The 16,771-nt window shown below is 45.4% G+C and overlaps 1 pseudogene; it reads left to right on the plus strand.

Moving 5' to 3' along the window:
* Window positions 1–9,791: 9,791 nt before the first annotated feature.
* Window positions 9,792–9,910, plus strand: LOC134948817 (5S ribosomal RNA; annotated as a pseudogene).
* The last annotated feature ends 6,861 nt before the right edge of the window (window positions 9,911–16,771 follow it).

The raw sequence follows: 16,771 nt of genomic DNA on the forward strand, positions 1-16,771 counted from the left end.
TAAAGCCGACCCCGGGACAACTTGGAATCGAGAACCTTCTCCACCAAGAACTCCTGCTGACCCTGTACATCTATTGGTGATTTCCCCTGAGAGATCTTGCGAGGAAATCTACTGGACGAAACATATGGTTTTAACAAGGAGCAATGGAAGGTATTTCCGATCCGTAAAGTTTTTGGTAAACGTAACCGGAACGCAACTGGATTGACTTTTTTGATAATATGAAATGGTCCAATAAATTTAGGACCCAATCTGGCTGAGGTTTGTCGAAGTTTAATGTTGCGAGTCGACAACCATACCCTATCTCCTACTTTAAAAGTGCACGGCCGCCGGAGCCTGTCAGAAAATTTTTTCTCCCGAAATGCCGCTTTTCTGAGAGCCAGGTGCACTTTTCTCCAAATGAGTTTGAGATGAGAGGTCAAGGTCAGTGAGGAGACAGAGGAATGTTGAAAAAAGGAATTAGCTCTGGGGTGAAAACCAAAAACTGTAAAAAATGGAGACACATTGGTGGAGGAATGACAGGCATTGTTGTAAGCAAACTCCGCCAACGGAAGAAACTCAGACCAGTCATTTTGGAGTTTGGCCGAGTACAAATGCAAATATTGTTTTAATGATTGATTAACTCGCTCAGTCTGCCCGTTGGATTGGGGATGGTAGCCAGACGTTAAAGATAATTTCATCTTTAATGAGGCACAAAAAGACTTCCAAAATTGTGCAATGAATTGTGGACCCCGATCAGAGACAATATCAGTGGGTAACCCATGGAGTCTGAAAACATGGCGGAGGAACAAGACTGCCAATCCCTGGGCAGATGGCAATCGGGGAAGAGCAATGAAATGGGCCATTTTGCTAAAACGGTCCACTACCACCCATATGACTCGGCATCCGGCTGACAGAGGGAGGTCCACCACAAAATCCATGGAAATATGAGACCATGGCCTAAGAGGAACATTCAAGGGCATAAGTTGACCGATAGGCAAGGAACGGGGAACCTTATGCTGTGCACAGACCTGACAAGAAAAAACAAACTCCTTAATGTCTTTGGAAAGACCAGGCCACCATACCGAGCGGGAAACTAATTCAAAAGTTTTGGCGATCCCCGGATGCCCGGCAACTTTGCTATCATGAAACTCCGTCAAAACAGTTGCTCTCAAAAACTCGGGGACATAAAGACGACCAGCAGGAGTATTTCCAGGAGCTTGATGTTGAAGCTGCTTTAACTGGGTAAATAAATCTTGTGTGAGGCCTGCCCGAATGACTGAAGACGGAAGTATGGGAGTAACAGGACTGTTGTCTTGAACTGGAAGAAAACTGCGTGACAGGGCATCTGCCTTGGTATTCTTGGAACCTGGCCTGAAGGTGATAATGAACTTGAAACGAGTAAAAAATAAAGCCCAACGAGCTTGCCGGGCATTCAGCCGTTTAGCTGATTCAATGTATTGAAGATTTTTGTGATCAGTCAAAACTGAAATGGTATGAGTGGCTCCTTCAAGCCAATGCCTCCACTCCTCGAAAGCCCATTTAATAGCCAGTAATTCCCGGTTACCAACATCGTAGTTGGATTCAGCAGATGAGAATTTCCTGGACATAAAGGCACAAGGATGTAATTCTAGAGAATCCGGATCCTTCTGAGATAGGATAGCCCCTACTCCAACCTCCGAGGCATCAACCTCAACAATGAAAGGCAATTCTGGGTTGGGATGTCTGAGGACTGGGGCTGAGACAAAGGCTTGTTTCAAGGCCTGAAAAGATAACTCCGCTTCACGTGACCAGTTGGTAGGATCTGCTCCCTTCTTAGTCAGTGCCACAATGGGAGCAACTAGGTCGGAGAAAGAGTGAATAAATCTTCTATAGTAATTCGCAAACCCTAAAAAGCGCTGAATTGCTTTTAAGTTGGTGGGTTGCGCCCAACTAAGGATGGCTTGGAGCTTCTTTGGTTCCATACAGAATCCCCGAGGGGAAATGATGTACCCTAAAAAGGATACCTCCGTGACATGAAATTCACACTTCTCCAGCTTGGCATATAGGTGATTTTCACGTAATTTTTTTAGAACCTGACGCACCTGGGTAACATGTTGTTCTATAGAGTCAGAATATATCAAAATATCGTCTAAGTAAACTACAACGAATCTTCCAAGAAATTCACGGAGCACATCGTTAATGAGATCCTGGAAAACTGCCGGAGCGTTAGACAGGCCGAATGGCATAACCAGATACTCATAGTGACCCGACTGAGTACTGAATGCCGTTTTCCACTCATCCCCTGACTTGATCCGGATGAGGTTATATGCTCCTCTCAGGTCAATCTTAGAAAAAATCACAGCCGAACGTAGCTGATCAAAGATGACAGAAATCAGCGGCAAAGGGTAAGTATTTTTTACTGAGATCTTATTCAAGGCTCTAAAGTCAATGCAAGGTCTGAGTGATCCATCCTTCTTCTCCACGAAGAAGAAGCCTGCACTTAAAGGGGATTTAGATGGCCTGATAAATCCTTTCCCTAGGCTTTCTTTAACATACTCATTCATGGCCACAGTTTCAGGTCCGGACAATGCATATAACCTTCCCTTAGGCAAAGTGGCACCAGGAATTAGCTCAATAGCACAATCATAAGGCCTATGGGGAGGCAGAATGTCCGCATTGCCCTTGGAAAATACATCAACAAAATCCTGGTATTCCACAGGAATGGGTGCGGGAATGACAGCAGCTATTCTGATGGGAAACGTAATACATTCCTTATTACAGATGGTACCCCATTGTGAGCTCTCCCCCGACTGCCAATCAATGATGGGATTATGAAAGGCCAGCCAAGGGTGACCCAGAACCACTGGAACTGCTGGGCAATGGGTAAGGAAAAACTCAATTTTTTCAGAATGCAGAGCTCCTACCGAAAGTAGAACAGGAGGTGTACAGAGAGAAATAACCCCATTGGACAAGGGACTCCCATCTAAACCATGCATGGTGATACACCTACCCAAGGCTAACTGAGGAATACCTAAGGCCTTGGCCCATGTTAAATCCATAAAGTTCCCTGCAGCTCCACTGTCCACAAAAGCCGAGACCGAGGAACAGAGGCTGCCAAAGGAAACTTTAGCTGGGACTAACAGTGAATTATTTGAGGAGATAAGCTGCAGACCAAAGTGAACCCCCTCACAAATCACTTGGTCGAGGCGTTTCCCGACTTGTTCGGACAACTACGGGCAAAATGTCCCTTACCTCCACAGTATAAACAAAGACCAGAATTTTGCCTTCTGGTTCTTTCTTCAGGAGACAGTTTGGAGAGGCCTATCTGCATGGGCTCCTCTATGTCCACAGGAATGGAAAAAACACAAGGAGTAGACCCGACAGATGCTCCTTTTTCAGCCCTCCGCTCTCTGAGACGACGATCAATCTTAATAGAGAGCTCCATGAGTTTATCGAGAGTCTCAGGAGCGGGATACTGAAGGAGACTGTCTTTTATAGACTCGGATAAGCCGAGGCGAAACTGACTGCGCAGGGCTGGGTCATTCCATCCACAGTCGTTCGACCAACGGCGAAACTCCGTACAATAAATCTCTGCGGGATTCCTACCCTGTCTGAGAGCACGCAACTGACTCTCGGCGGATGCCTCTCTATCAGGGTCGTCATACAATAGCCCTAAAGACCCCAGAAAGGCGTCTACAGACAATAAAGCCGGATCGTCTGTTCTTAAACCAAAAGCCCAGGTCTGAGGATCCCCCTGAAGTAAAGAAATAATAATTCCAACCCGCTGAGATTCCGTACCTGAAGAGACTGGTCTTAAACGAAAATAAAGTTTACAAGACTCTTTAAAATTAAAAAACTGCTTTCTATCCCCAGAAAAACGGTCAGGCAAATGCATTTTTGGTTCAGGAATGACCCTCGGGGAAGTCCGTAACAGATCTTCCTGTGACCTCACCCGAAGGGACAGATCCTGAACCATCTGAGTAAGTTCTTGAATCTGGCTAACTAGAAGCTGGCCAGGATTTGGCCCAACACCGGTGGGATTCATGAGGCCGACAAATCTTCCAACTGAATAAGGGAAAAAATTAAATCCTGTTTAATTTTAAATTTTAGTCAGGCCGGTGATAATGTTATGATTCCCGTACTCCAGACCAGAGGAGATCTTATGGCAGAGGTCTGAGTACTGGAAAGATATGCTGGTTACGGGAGCAGGAAAGCCTAGTAACCCCTGGCGCCCTAACTCCGTTGTCTCGCCCGTGTTATCAGAAATCCCCTGCGAGACTATGGTTGCTTGAGCCCATGGCAGCCGCGTTTGAAGGGCGGATTATGTCTGCCCAACTTCGATGCCCCCTCAGGTCTTAATGGGAGACAAAGGGAAATCTGAGACAGGGTGATAACGAGGGGCCCTCTGACTAAGCAACCAGGCCAGGGGCTACAAGCTAACTAACTTAAACCAAAAGTATGTGCGGACAAACCGCCAGGGAAAAGGACAACCAAAGATCCACTGATCCGTTACTCCTATCCAGCACCGCTGGATACCAGAGTGGATTTGTGGGAGCGGAATCCTCCGCAAAAGCTCCGGAACACAATGAAACTAAATAATAAACAGTAAGCGGTCAAGCCGCAACACACGGCTACGCCGCGACTCACGAACACCACAGGATGTTAAAGGTGCTCGGTCGGACTCAAGGAATAGATGACAACTTCCGAGTACAGGACCACTGAGGACAGGAACAACCGGATTGAGCAGGACTGGAAACTCTCTGTAACTGACACAGCAAACAGGAAGCTATCACCGGCGTCTGTGAGAAGTCCTGAGAGTGCTTAAATTTGGGAGCCCTCCAATCAAGATCCAGACAGGGTAATCACATAATCATGCCGTGCAGCTGCATGCTGTACGGCCAGGATACAATTGAACTGATTAATTAAGACCCAGCAACGGGGAACGCGGTCCGAGCGTGGCGTCCCCGTTGCTAGGGTCTGAGCGGCTCCGTGCGCCCGGCGTCTAGCGTTGCTAGGGAGCCGGCGGCTGTCTGCCTGCGGCGTCCCTAGTTGCTAGGCGCCGGGCCGCACTGACGGGCGGACCCTCGGCGCCTAACACCTGTGACCGGAGTGTTATGGGGAACAGAGGGATGTGGGGACATGTGATGGCGAGGGTGGTTGATAATTGATAATAGATAGGTGAGGTGATATGAATGGGGTAACGTGAATTGTGGAATGTGACTGTGATGATATGTGTGATGGTGAGAGATTAGGATAAAATAAAATGAATATTTATAGGTGTAAATTGGTATTACAATGATAAATGAGGGAAGGAATAAATTAGTATGAGAGATTGAAAAAAAGGGGGTGGAAATGAAAATATTGATGACATTAATAAATATTAATGACCATGGAGTAGGAATAAAAAGTTGAGAGAGATTATAGCCAATGAACTATGATTGCGAAATTTAGGCTATATAATTAGCCAGGATAAAACTCTCAGGGATTTATCTAGTGTTGTGCCTACCTAATATGGGATGTGTGTGTGTGAGGATTTGCTGATGCAGGTGATGTGCGGTGTGTGCAGTATGTTGGATAGGGGATGAAAGGGAGGTGATACGTCTGGTAGTGACTATGTGGAACAGTGTTACATGATTGTGAGATTGGGTGTTAATGATTGATTATGGGGTGTGTAGATGGTGGGTATATGTAAAGGGGGAATGATTTGAGGAAGGAAGAGGGAAGGGGGTTGGGTGAAAACAGGGGTGTGATGATAGCATTAAATCTGTGATCCGTGTGTAGTATTTGGGGGGGGGGGGAGGGGGGAAAAAAGGGCAAGTGGATGCTGATACCTTTGGATGGTTGATTGGATATAATCAGGTATAGGGTAACTAGGCTATGAGGGTGAAGAGCTTTTTAGGTTGGATGACATCCAGGGTAAAGTGGTAAGCTGTACATGTTATAAAGTCGTTTCTTTAGGAGTCATTTTCTCCCGAAAAGTCGCAAGTCTTTTTCCCACATAAACCGGTCGAATGGTTTTGTGGGAGAAAAGGATAAGCCCTTACTCAGCACTTTCCTTTGTTCCGGGGAAATTGTTATGTTAGATAAATTGATAATTTGTAACTGATCAGTAGTAGATGGATTCAACGTACCTTCCTCTGCCGTTCTGGATATCTCGAGGTTCTCGGTGTATCCCAATGACTGTTTCTTCCCCTTTCTCTTCTTTCTACCCCTCCTTGTCGGTCTGTATTTCGATTTCAGCAAAAGGTCTCTCAAGCGAGCATACAATGAAGTAAACAAGATACCAAGGAACACCCTCATTTTCTCAACCAAGACCTCAAAGAAACAAGATGAGAAGATCAGATTCATTGGGACCTTTTGCCCGGAATGGAGACAGATCAAAAAAGCTATTGAAAAACATCTCCCCATACTTCAACTTGATGAAACCCTGGCACCAGTGATAGATACCAACATCCAGATGAGCTGGAGGAGGTCAAGTAACATCAAGGACCTCCTTGTACGGAGTCATTTTCAATCTAAAACAATCAGACCTAATACCTTGCGGGGCACCTTTCCTTGTGGACACTGCAAAGCCTGTCCTCAGATAGCCAAAATTAATACAATAATGGATCGTTACGGTCAACCAATACTTATCAAAGAATTCTTCAACTGTAGCACCCAAGGTCTGATCTACTGCATTGAATGTAGTTGCGACCTGCGGTATGTTGGAATGACGACCAGAAAATTCAAAGAACGGATCTTGGAACATGTGGGAACCTGCCGTAATGCTGCCAGTGATCTCACACGAATGAGAAAACTGACATCGGTCGCCAGACACTTTCATTCCTACCATACAGACTTCCATAAAGACTTGAGAGTTTTCGGTTTGGAAAGAGTTCAGTTAGGCATTAGAGGAGGGGACTTGACCAAAGAACTGTTAAAGAAAGAAACTGAGTGGATATTCAAATTAAACACTTACAAACCAATGGGCCTCAATGAGAGCATAAATTATAGTGCTTTCCTTTAAGTACGACCTATTGTACACGGTCAGGGTGTAGAGCCCAACGACTTTATAACATGTACAGCTTACCACTTTACCCTGGATGTCATCCAACCTAAAAAGCTCTTCACCCTCATAGCCTAGTTACCCTATACCTGATTATATCCAATCAACCATCCAAAGGTATCAGCATCCACTTGCCCTTTTTTCCCCCCTCCCCCCCTCCCCCCCCCCAAATACTACAGACGGATCACAGATTTAATGCTATCATCACACCCCTGTTTTCACCCAACCCCCTTCCCTCGTCCTTCCTCAAATCATTCCCCCTTTACATATACCCACCATCTACACACCCCATAATCAATCATTAACACCCAATCTCACAATCATGTAACACTGTTCCACATAGTCACTACCAGACGTATCACCTCCCTTTCATCCCCTATCCAACATACTGCACACACCGCACATCACCTGCATCAGCAAATCCTCACACACACACATCCCATATTAGGTAGGCACAACACTAGATAAATCCCTGAGAGTTTTATCCTGGCTAATTATATAGCCTAAATTTCGCAATCATAGTTCATTGGCTATAATCTCTCTCAACTTTTTATTCCTACTCCATGGTCATTAATATTTATTAATGTCATCAATATTTTCATTTCCACCCCCTTTTTTTCAATCTCTCATACTAATTTATTCCTTCCCTCATTTATCATTGTAATACCAATTTACACCTATAAATATTCATTTTATTTTATCCTAATCTCTCACCATCACACATATCATCACAGTCACATTCCACAATTCACGTTACCCCATTCATATCACCTCACCTATCTATTATCAATTATCAACCACCCTCGCCATCACATGTCCCCACATCCCTCTGTTCCCCATAACACTCCGGTCACAGGGTGATTCATGCATGTTTCGTTGCCAGGTGATAGGACGCTCTAACCCAGACGCCCCATCCTATTCCTCATACGCAACCCCGGACGTCCTGTATCCTAGCAACGTGACGCCGGGTGCAATTAACTTTTCATCCATTAACCTGATAGCTGACACTTACATAAACACAGATCAGCCTGTGGGAGCTTTTACACAGTCCCACTCGCGGATATGATAGAACGTCCCACATATGCTCGGTTGCCGAGCAACGGGACGCTCTCACTCTGACCTCCGAGTCGTGGACAGGAAGTGACGTCAGCCAACACAGCTCAAAGACTCCCCGTATCCAGGCAACATGATGCCGGAACTATTCATCGGAGACTACGTGGCGCGATAGGGACATCATAGACTGACAGTGTAAAAAGCGGTTATCTCTGTGTCCGTGACCGACGAAATCACAGAATAACAGCGTAGTAGGACCCTTTTCCTTTTCCTTTTAATTAGTTTTTGCTACAGCATATTGCACAGGTTGCCTAGCAACCGGACTAAATACGTCACTTCCGCTGACCACAGCGGAGGGTAGAGGATTATCTCTCTAATTAAGCACAATATAGCCATTGGCTAATAGCCACTTATATGGATATTTAAACCTTATCACCTCAGTACACCAGCAGCATTGGAAGTGAGCAAGCCCGCAGGACGGGTGAAACGCGTTTTCCAGCATGACCTATCCTTTCCAGCATGACCTATCCTAGTATTCCAGTATGAATTAAGGACCTGAGGAGTACACCGTGCATTCTGTTACATAGTGACTGACCCAGGGACCTGGGCAGGGATCGGTACCTGTTTCTACAGGTTGAGTATCTCTTATCCAAAATGCTTGGGACCAGAGGTATTTTGGATATGGGATTTTTCCGTATTTTGGAATAATTGCATACCATAATGAGATATCATGGTGATGGGACCTAAATCTAAGCACAGAATGCATTTATGTATCATATACAACTTATACACACAGCCTGAAGGTAATTTTAGCAAATATTTTTTATAACTTTGTGCATTAAACAAAGTGTGTGTACATTCACACAATTCATTTATGTTTCTTATACACCTTATACACACAGCCTGAAGGTCATTTAATACAATATTTTTAATAACTTTGTGTATTAAACAAGGTTTGTGTACATTGAGCCATCAAAAAACAAAAGTTTCACTATCTCACTCTCGCTCAAAAAAGTCTGTATTTCGGAATATTCCGTATTTCAGATATTTGGATATGGGATACTCAACCTGTATCACTTTTTTCTACTATTATTTATACCATTATTATTTATAATAATTTTTTTTGAGATTTTCTCTATATTTATACAAGCAATACGTGATTTTTCCCTTGCTTTGGCTCTAAGCAGGGCAGTCCAGGGAACTGGACCAGGATTTTTTTTTTTTTTTTTTATATATCCAAAACAATCATCCTTTCAATAGACAAATAGTTTATTTGTGTCATAAACAGCATCTGGTTGCCTTTTTTGCAGACATTTACCTTTCTAAACAGAGTGAGCACAGGGTATATCCAATATTGACAGCCAATCTGGCCTAATTCTAATTACCTTTGTTTTTCTTTGACACTCTGATCCTGAGTGATCACGGAATGTATCCAACATTGCCAGTTAATCTGGCCCATGTCTACTTGCTGATCATTTTTTGACAATCCTGCAATTTGATACCAGATGATATCTGTTATCCTTTCTATTCTTTCTTTCCCTTTCTTTGTTCCATTCCTCCCTTTTCTTCATATATTTCTGCGGACTCTCATCCATGATCCACAGGTTTATCCTGTGCCTAACATAGACAGCAGATCCGCCCTTTCTTTCTCTCTGTCTCCACCCACCTATACCTTTTCCCTTCCCCCATTTTAGGTGCACTCTCATTGGTGAGTCGGCTATAAGCAGGCCTGAGGAATTACTACCATACCCCTCTGATAGAGCCCGATCTCGTCCGATCTTGGAAGCAAAACAGTGGTGGGCTGGGTCAGTATCTGTAAGGGTGACCCCCAGAGAATACCCAGTGTTGTAATTCATGACCTTCTCGACTATAAGCCAACAGCAGGATCACCATTTTCTTCTTTAGTCATCCCTTTCTTCCTTCCAAATCAATGTTCACCTTTTCTCAGTACCGTCTTCCCTGATATGTTTTAGATTGGAATTGGTCCAATACCAATAAAGATCTATATTCCTAACATTTCAGTATATTGACCCCTTGTGGTCCCATTAATACAAGCAGAGCTTGTGCTGGTTGGATAGGAACAGGATGTAGAGCAACAGTGTCTACATCCCTCCCACAGTCTAATATTATAGACTAACCAGAACATTTCCAATTTTTCTCTATTATTTTTCTCTATTATTTTAACCTTGCTTGTGTCCTACATATACCCTAACCTGGTAATTCTGATCAGTCACAACTATAGATGTGACATCCTCTAGAGAGGTTGGTGGGCTGAATCATATCTGTATGTAGTATATAAAATGTTATGAAATATTTGTGGTGAATTATAAAAGTGTTGATTTTTTCTTAAAAGAATGATTAGCAAATAAAAGTTATGTTTTAATAATCTCATATTTCAAAAAAGAGTGCACCCACACAAGAGTCTTCTGCATTTTTCCTTTTTTCCTAGCTTGTTTCTGACTCTGGGTGCACCACCAGATCCTACAATTGTAACACGAATTATACGTGCTCACTATATGTTATTCTGGTACTGTAGTAGTATTAATAATATCATTACAAATTATTCTGGGTAACCTACAGTATACCGGTGCGGAATCACGTCTACCTTGTGAGATACTATGTTGACACGAAGCAGTCGGTCCTCTTCCCCAGTAGAATCCAGGGGTACCTGTAAATAAAATTATACTCACAACAATACAGTGTAGATCGGTCCTCTTCTGTTTGTAATCCACGTACTTGGCAAAATAAAAAACCGCAAAACCCGATCCACGCACTTAAAGGGGTCCTATGTTTACACATGGGACCCCTTTCCCCGACTGGCTGGACCCCTGTGACTCCTGTCAAAGAGGGTCCCTTCAGCCAATCAGGGAGCGCGGTAGACCACGAGGTTACATGGGGCCAACCACAAGAGTGACCCCACTTAACCTCGCGGTCTACCAGCGGGCCCGTTTCCCCCCCGCATGCTGGTACTTGTGGTTCTCCAAGTACCAGCTTGCGGGGAGCCTTGCTGGGACTTGTAGTTCTGCTACAAAAAACAATATTCTTTTTTTTTTACACAAAAGGCTATCAGCCCCCCATCTGCCGCCCTTGGATGGGGGGGGACAGCCTTGGGCTTCACCCCTGGCCCTTGGGTGGCTGGAGGGGGGCACCCCTTGATTTAAGGGGTCCCCACTCCTCCAGGGTACCCTGGCCAGGGGTGACTAGTTGGTGATTTAATGCCAGGGCCGCAAGGACCAATATAAAAGTGGCATTATCTTTCTGACTAGTGGAGCCCGGTGCTGGTGTGAAAAATACGGGGGACCCCTACGTCTTTTGTCCCCCGTATTTTTTACACCAGGAACAGGTGCAGAGCCTGGTGCTGGTTGATAAAATATGGGGGATCCCCTGTCAATTTTTCCCCTGGATTTTTATAACCAGGACCGGCTCAAAAAACCTGAGGCTGGTTATGCTTAGGAGGGGGGACCCCACGCAATTTTTTTTTCAGTTTTTAACCCATTCTGCACTGCTCACAATGCACACAATGAAGCCCTGCATGGATCTCACAGATCCGGCCAGGATTCATTGTGTTTTGTCAGGCAGTGTTTTACTAATCACACCCGTAAAACACTGCCTGACATTACGAATCACATCGACATCGGAAAATGCGATTGTGGAAAACTCGGCAGCTTAGTAAATGACAGTATCAGGATTCAAAAAGTTGCAGTAAAATGGACCCGATACCATTCGAGATCAAACACCCTTAAAAACGGCAAAAACACGAATATTAGTAGATATACACCAATGATCCCTATGGCTACATGCATTTTAAATAAAGTTTCTCGTGGCCACTTACAGTATATGGAACCTCTTGTAAAGCACAATACATGAACACATTCTGCAAAGTATAAGTGTCTTTTCTTCAACAAGTAGATCTTACTAACTTTGGGGCTCATTTACATTTGGATATGTCATTTTTATGACACGACTCTCAGATGTAGCAGTACACGTCCGCACTGATAGGTGTTACTTTCACATCTCCCTGAAATGCTTTTCAAAACTAGGTAAGTATGCCTTAAGTCGGGTTCTGTTGTATAACCTGAGCAGAGTCAAAGTCCGCAGAAGCATGACCGGAACACCAACTGTCAGTGCAGTGCTGTACGCTGAAAGTCCAGCTGCACTGAGTGAGTTTAATAATTCCAATCATACTGTATAGTTATTTTGGACAGGTTGGTTTTGGGTGACCAGTGGTTGGGATACCGGCAGTCACCATACCGACGGCGGGATCCCGTCTGTCAGAAGACCATGGGGAGGGGGGCGGGTGTCGGCCAGCACAACAAAGCCTCTTGCGGGCTCACTGCGCTTGCCACAGGTTCTATTCCCACTCTATGGGAATAGTCCCTATTGGTCAGCATGCCAACCGGCAGGCTAGTCAGTGTTCGGGATCAGAGCTGGCCCTAGGCATAGGCAAACTAGGCAAATGCCTAGGGCATTTGGTATGCCTAGGGGCACCAGCAGCTTCTGCTGATTAAAATGATATGCGGCATGCCTATATTCTGTGTGTAGCCGTTTGTATGCAGATACAGCGACAGTAGCACACAGAATATAGGCATGCTGCATATCATTTTAATCAGCAGAAGCTGCTTGTGCATGCTAGCCACATAGCAATGCAAATAAGATGCATTTTCATCAAAAAAGGCGCCTGATGTTAGCAGAGCTGCCAATGACTCACGCCAGGTATCTCCTGCTGCATGGCGTATTGAGACAGGACGTATGAGGACACATCTATATCCAAGCAGAGGCAGAGGTCACAGTGTTAGCGGCTGTGTGAGTGCTGTGTGCAGGTGGGTTGGTTGTGCAATAGTGTTCGGCATATGTGTAAGGGGCATTATGCGTGTCATGTGTATAAAATAAATACATTAATAATGTACGGCATACTGTATGTGTAAGGGACATTATGTGTATAAGGGCATTAATAAAGGTTGGCATAATGTGTAAGGAGCATTATGTTTATAAGGACATTAATAATGTGTGTCATATGTGTTAGGGGCATAACTGTGGTATTATCTGTATAAATGCATTACTAATGCGTGGTATTATGTGTATAAGGCGCTCTACTGTGTGGTGTTACATATAGAAAGAGCACTATTGTGTGGTGTAATGTGAATAAAGAGCAATATGGTGTGGTGTAATGTGAATAAGGAGCAATTCAGTGTGATGTAATGTGAATAGGGGGTACTACTGTGAGGAGTAACGTTCATAAGGTAAATTATTACTACTGTGTGATGCAACGTGAATATGGACACTATCGCGTGATAAAATATGAATAAAGTTGCACTACTGTGTGGCGTAATTTGAATGTGTGCAATGTTCCTATTTAAAATATAGGGGGTAGGAACACCAAAATAAGGACTGCTATGTGTGAGGGGTGATGGCGCAGGGAAAGGGGTGCAGGGTCAAAGGCGGAACTAGCGATGGTGCTAGGGGGCACTAGCCAAAATTGTATTGGTTAGGGCCAGCTTTGTTCGGGATGCCGGCACTGGTATTGTGTCACATAACCGCATCCCTTTTGGACTTGAGGAGCCTGCACACTGCAAGCGTCTGGTTGTTCATTTATTGTTCCTCTCCCTGATGTTAGATCGAGACCGTACATACCTCAGTCCTTTTCCAGGTCACTAAGCTATAAGCCGCTCATAACTTTATTGTGATTACATAAACCTTTTACTTAAGCTAGCTTATCACTAAATAAAACCACACCACACACTGAAATAAAGACACGGACACCGTAGCTGGAGTTAAAGGTCAGACGATGTTTATTAATCGCTGACCAACTCTTTAAACTAATAATTGAGGCCGAATTAGAATTGAATTGAATATATAATTAACTTTAGTTTGGAGGATGGCAAACAGAAAACCGCTGCCAAACACCAGCACCCGTCACCTAGATGAAAAACCACCAAACCAAGGAGGGGAGTACACATACCCCGCCTCCTTCCCGCATAACCCGCATTGTGCTGGCCTTACCCCTCTTTCTCTGGCAAACGTTCGGTTCCCGCAGGGGAACGTCTAAATGTCCAACCGCAAGAAAAGGACACACCTGCCGTCCATTTAAAGAGGGAGCCCCACAATGACCACTTATGCCTGTGTGACAGCTGGTTGGCAGCGATTTCCCGCCAATCTGGCTTTCAATAGCCCACAGCAAGAACAAAAAACGTAGACGCATTCTGGGAGGGCGGGCGGGCATAAACTGAAAGGCAAGAGGGAGTCTAGCAAAATGGCCACCCCCTATATACTAACCTAAGACCCTCCTCTTCATCCTGATGCACAACCCTCTAATCCAATAGGAAAAAACCAACCGGGAAAACTGATCTGCCTAGCAACTGCTTAGTCATTTAACAACCAATCACAAAAAGTTGATCGCTTATATGGCCTCAGGCTTATGCAGCCTTCAGCTTATCTAAGCCGCTCATAACTTTATTGTGATTACATAAACCTTTTACTTAAGCTAGCTTATCACTAAATAAAACCACACCACACACTGAAATAAAGACACGGACACCGTAGCTGGAGTTAAAGGTCAGACGATGTTTATTAATCGCTGACCAACTCTTTAAACTAATAATTGAGGCCGAATTAGAATTGAATTGAATATATAATTAACTTTAGTTTGGAGGATGGCAAACAGAAAACCGCTGCCAAACACCAGCACCCGTCACCTAGATGAAAAACCACCAAACCAAGGAGGGGAGTACACATACCCCGCCTCCTTCCCGCATAACCCGCATTGTGCTGGCCTTACCCCTCTTTCTCTGGCAAACGTTCGGTTCCCGCAGGGGAACGTCTAAATGTCCAACCGCAAGAAAAGGACACACCTGCCGTCCATTTAAAGAGGGAGCCCCACAATGACCACTTATGCCTGTGTGACAGCTGGTTGGCAGCGATTTCCCGCCACCAAGGTTTACCAAACCGCCACCGCCATCCGCAAACAGAACATTAACCAACCAGTAACTAACTAGCTCATACGGAAAAGACCGAAAATATCCTCCAGAAAAAACTGCACTCCTTCCGGAGAAAGGTGAACCCCATCGTCTCTATAGAACTGCCTGTTCCGCAGCACCAGCAGAGGATGCTTAATTGCAACTCCGCCTATGGCCTTGACAAAAAGAGACACCGTCGAGTTCACCTTTTTGCGTGCTTTCTCCAGCGCCGAGAAACGCACCGCACCACGCCAATGGAAACGGGGCACCATTTCCGACCAGACAATGCATACCCCAGGCCAGTGACAACGTATCGCCACCACATCCGCCTTTATAGACAAAATCAAGTCTATGCCTTTAACTCGGCCCAGATCATTACCACCCAGATGAATGATAATACAACTGGGGCGACCCCAGCGGCGCTCCCGAGAAAAAAGGACGCGCAACAAATCACCCCATAACATGCCCCTAACACCTAACCATCTAAATTGCCTGGACCCAAAAATCTCAGTCGCCCTAGATGCCATGGGATGTTTCTCCGCCCAAAAAACATAGGAATGACCAACCATCCATATTTGGTCTCCAAAATTGATGACAGCTGTAAAAGAAAATATCCTAATGTCAGATTATGCACATAATCTGTAACTTAAACACAACGTAACCAATTAAACCCAAGTGAAGGAGAAAACTCAAAAAACCTCCCGTGGACCTTGATAGAACAGCCAATTGAAATTAGGCCCCCTCGGAGGAAAAATTTAAAAAATTCGCTTCACACCCTCGATTCCTGAACGGTAAGCGTTCAAAAACCGACGAGTAAACATGTTTTTGGGTTAGCGCAACAGGCGCACTTATAACTTATCTATACGGACATAGGACTTATAGGAGGCCGACCTCCAGCGACCCAACTCCCGAATAGCCGCCGGTGATGAACCAGCGGCCGCCGCATGGGTAGCCGCCCCAATCCGAAAGGAATGAGTACCGAAGTCCGCCTCCTGCAAGCCCAACGCCGTCAAACATTTCTTGAACACCGATGAGAACTGAAACTTTGTCAGAGGGTCCGACTGCGCGTGCACCAACAACTGGTTACCCCCCGGAGGTCTTAACCGCACATACTCTTGCGTCAGCCGCAGCGGGCAAACGCCCGAACCTCCCTGAGCCTCCAAGGACAACCAGCGACCCCGACCTGTTTGATCTGTCTTGGACCGCACAATCCTACAGAGCAACAGGCCCTCCTGCAGGCGCACATTCTCGTAGAGCAGACCCGATTCCCGGGACGCCTTGCTGCTCGCCACTAACTCGCTCACCCGAAAAGCCCCAAAAAAGGCCAGGGCATACGCGCTACTAAACAATGCCACCTCAAATTCCGAGGACGCAATCTGAGGTAGCACGCGCAGCAATTCTGCTAGCAGCTGCAACGTTATAGGCCTACGCGAATCCGCAGGCGCCGGGTGCAACCTAGCCCAGCCTTTCAGCGCTCTGGAAAGGACAAACGACCCCGTGGGGTCCGCCGTCCCGTGGAGCCGTGAGTGAAAGGCGATGCCCGCAAGGGCAGTAGCCATGGCCGCTTTTGACCTGCCGTTCTGGTAATGCTCCCAAACAAAGGTCAACAGGGCGTCGGCCGAGGACTCACCTGCTACCCCGTACCTACTCTGAAAGGCTGACCAATCCCGCCATGCAGCATCATACGCTCGTAGCGTGGAGGGAGCCAGTGCACACCTGGCTAACGCCGTTAAACCGCTTCGACCATCTGCCAGACAGAAGG

The sequence above is a fragment of the Pseudophryne corroboree genome, chromosome 1, assembly GCF_028390025.1.
Source record: "Pseudophryne corroboree isolate aPseCor3 chromosome 1, aPseCor3.hap2, whole genome shotgun sequence".
In the NCBI taxonomy this organism is placed as follows: domain Eukaryota; kingdom Metazoa; phylum Chordata; class Amphibia; order Anura; family Myobatrachidae; genus Pseudophryne; species Pseudophryne corroboree.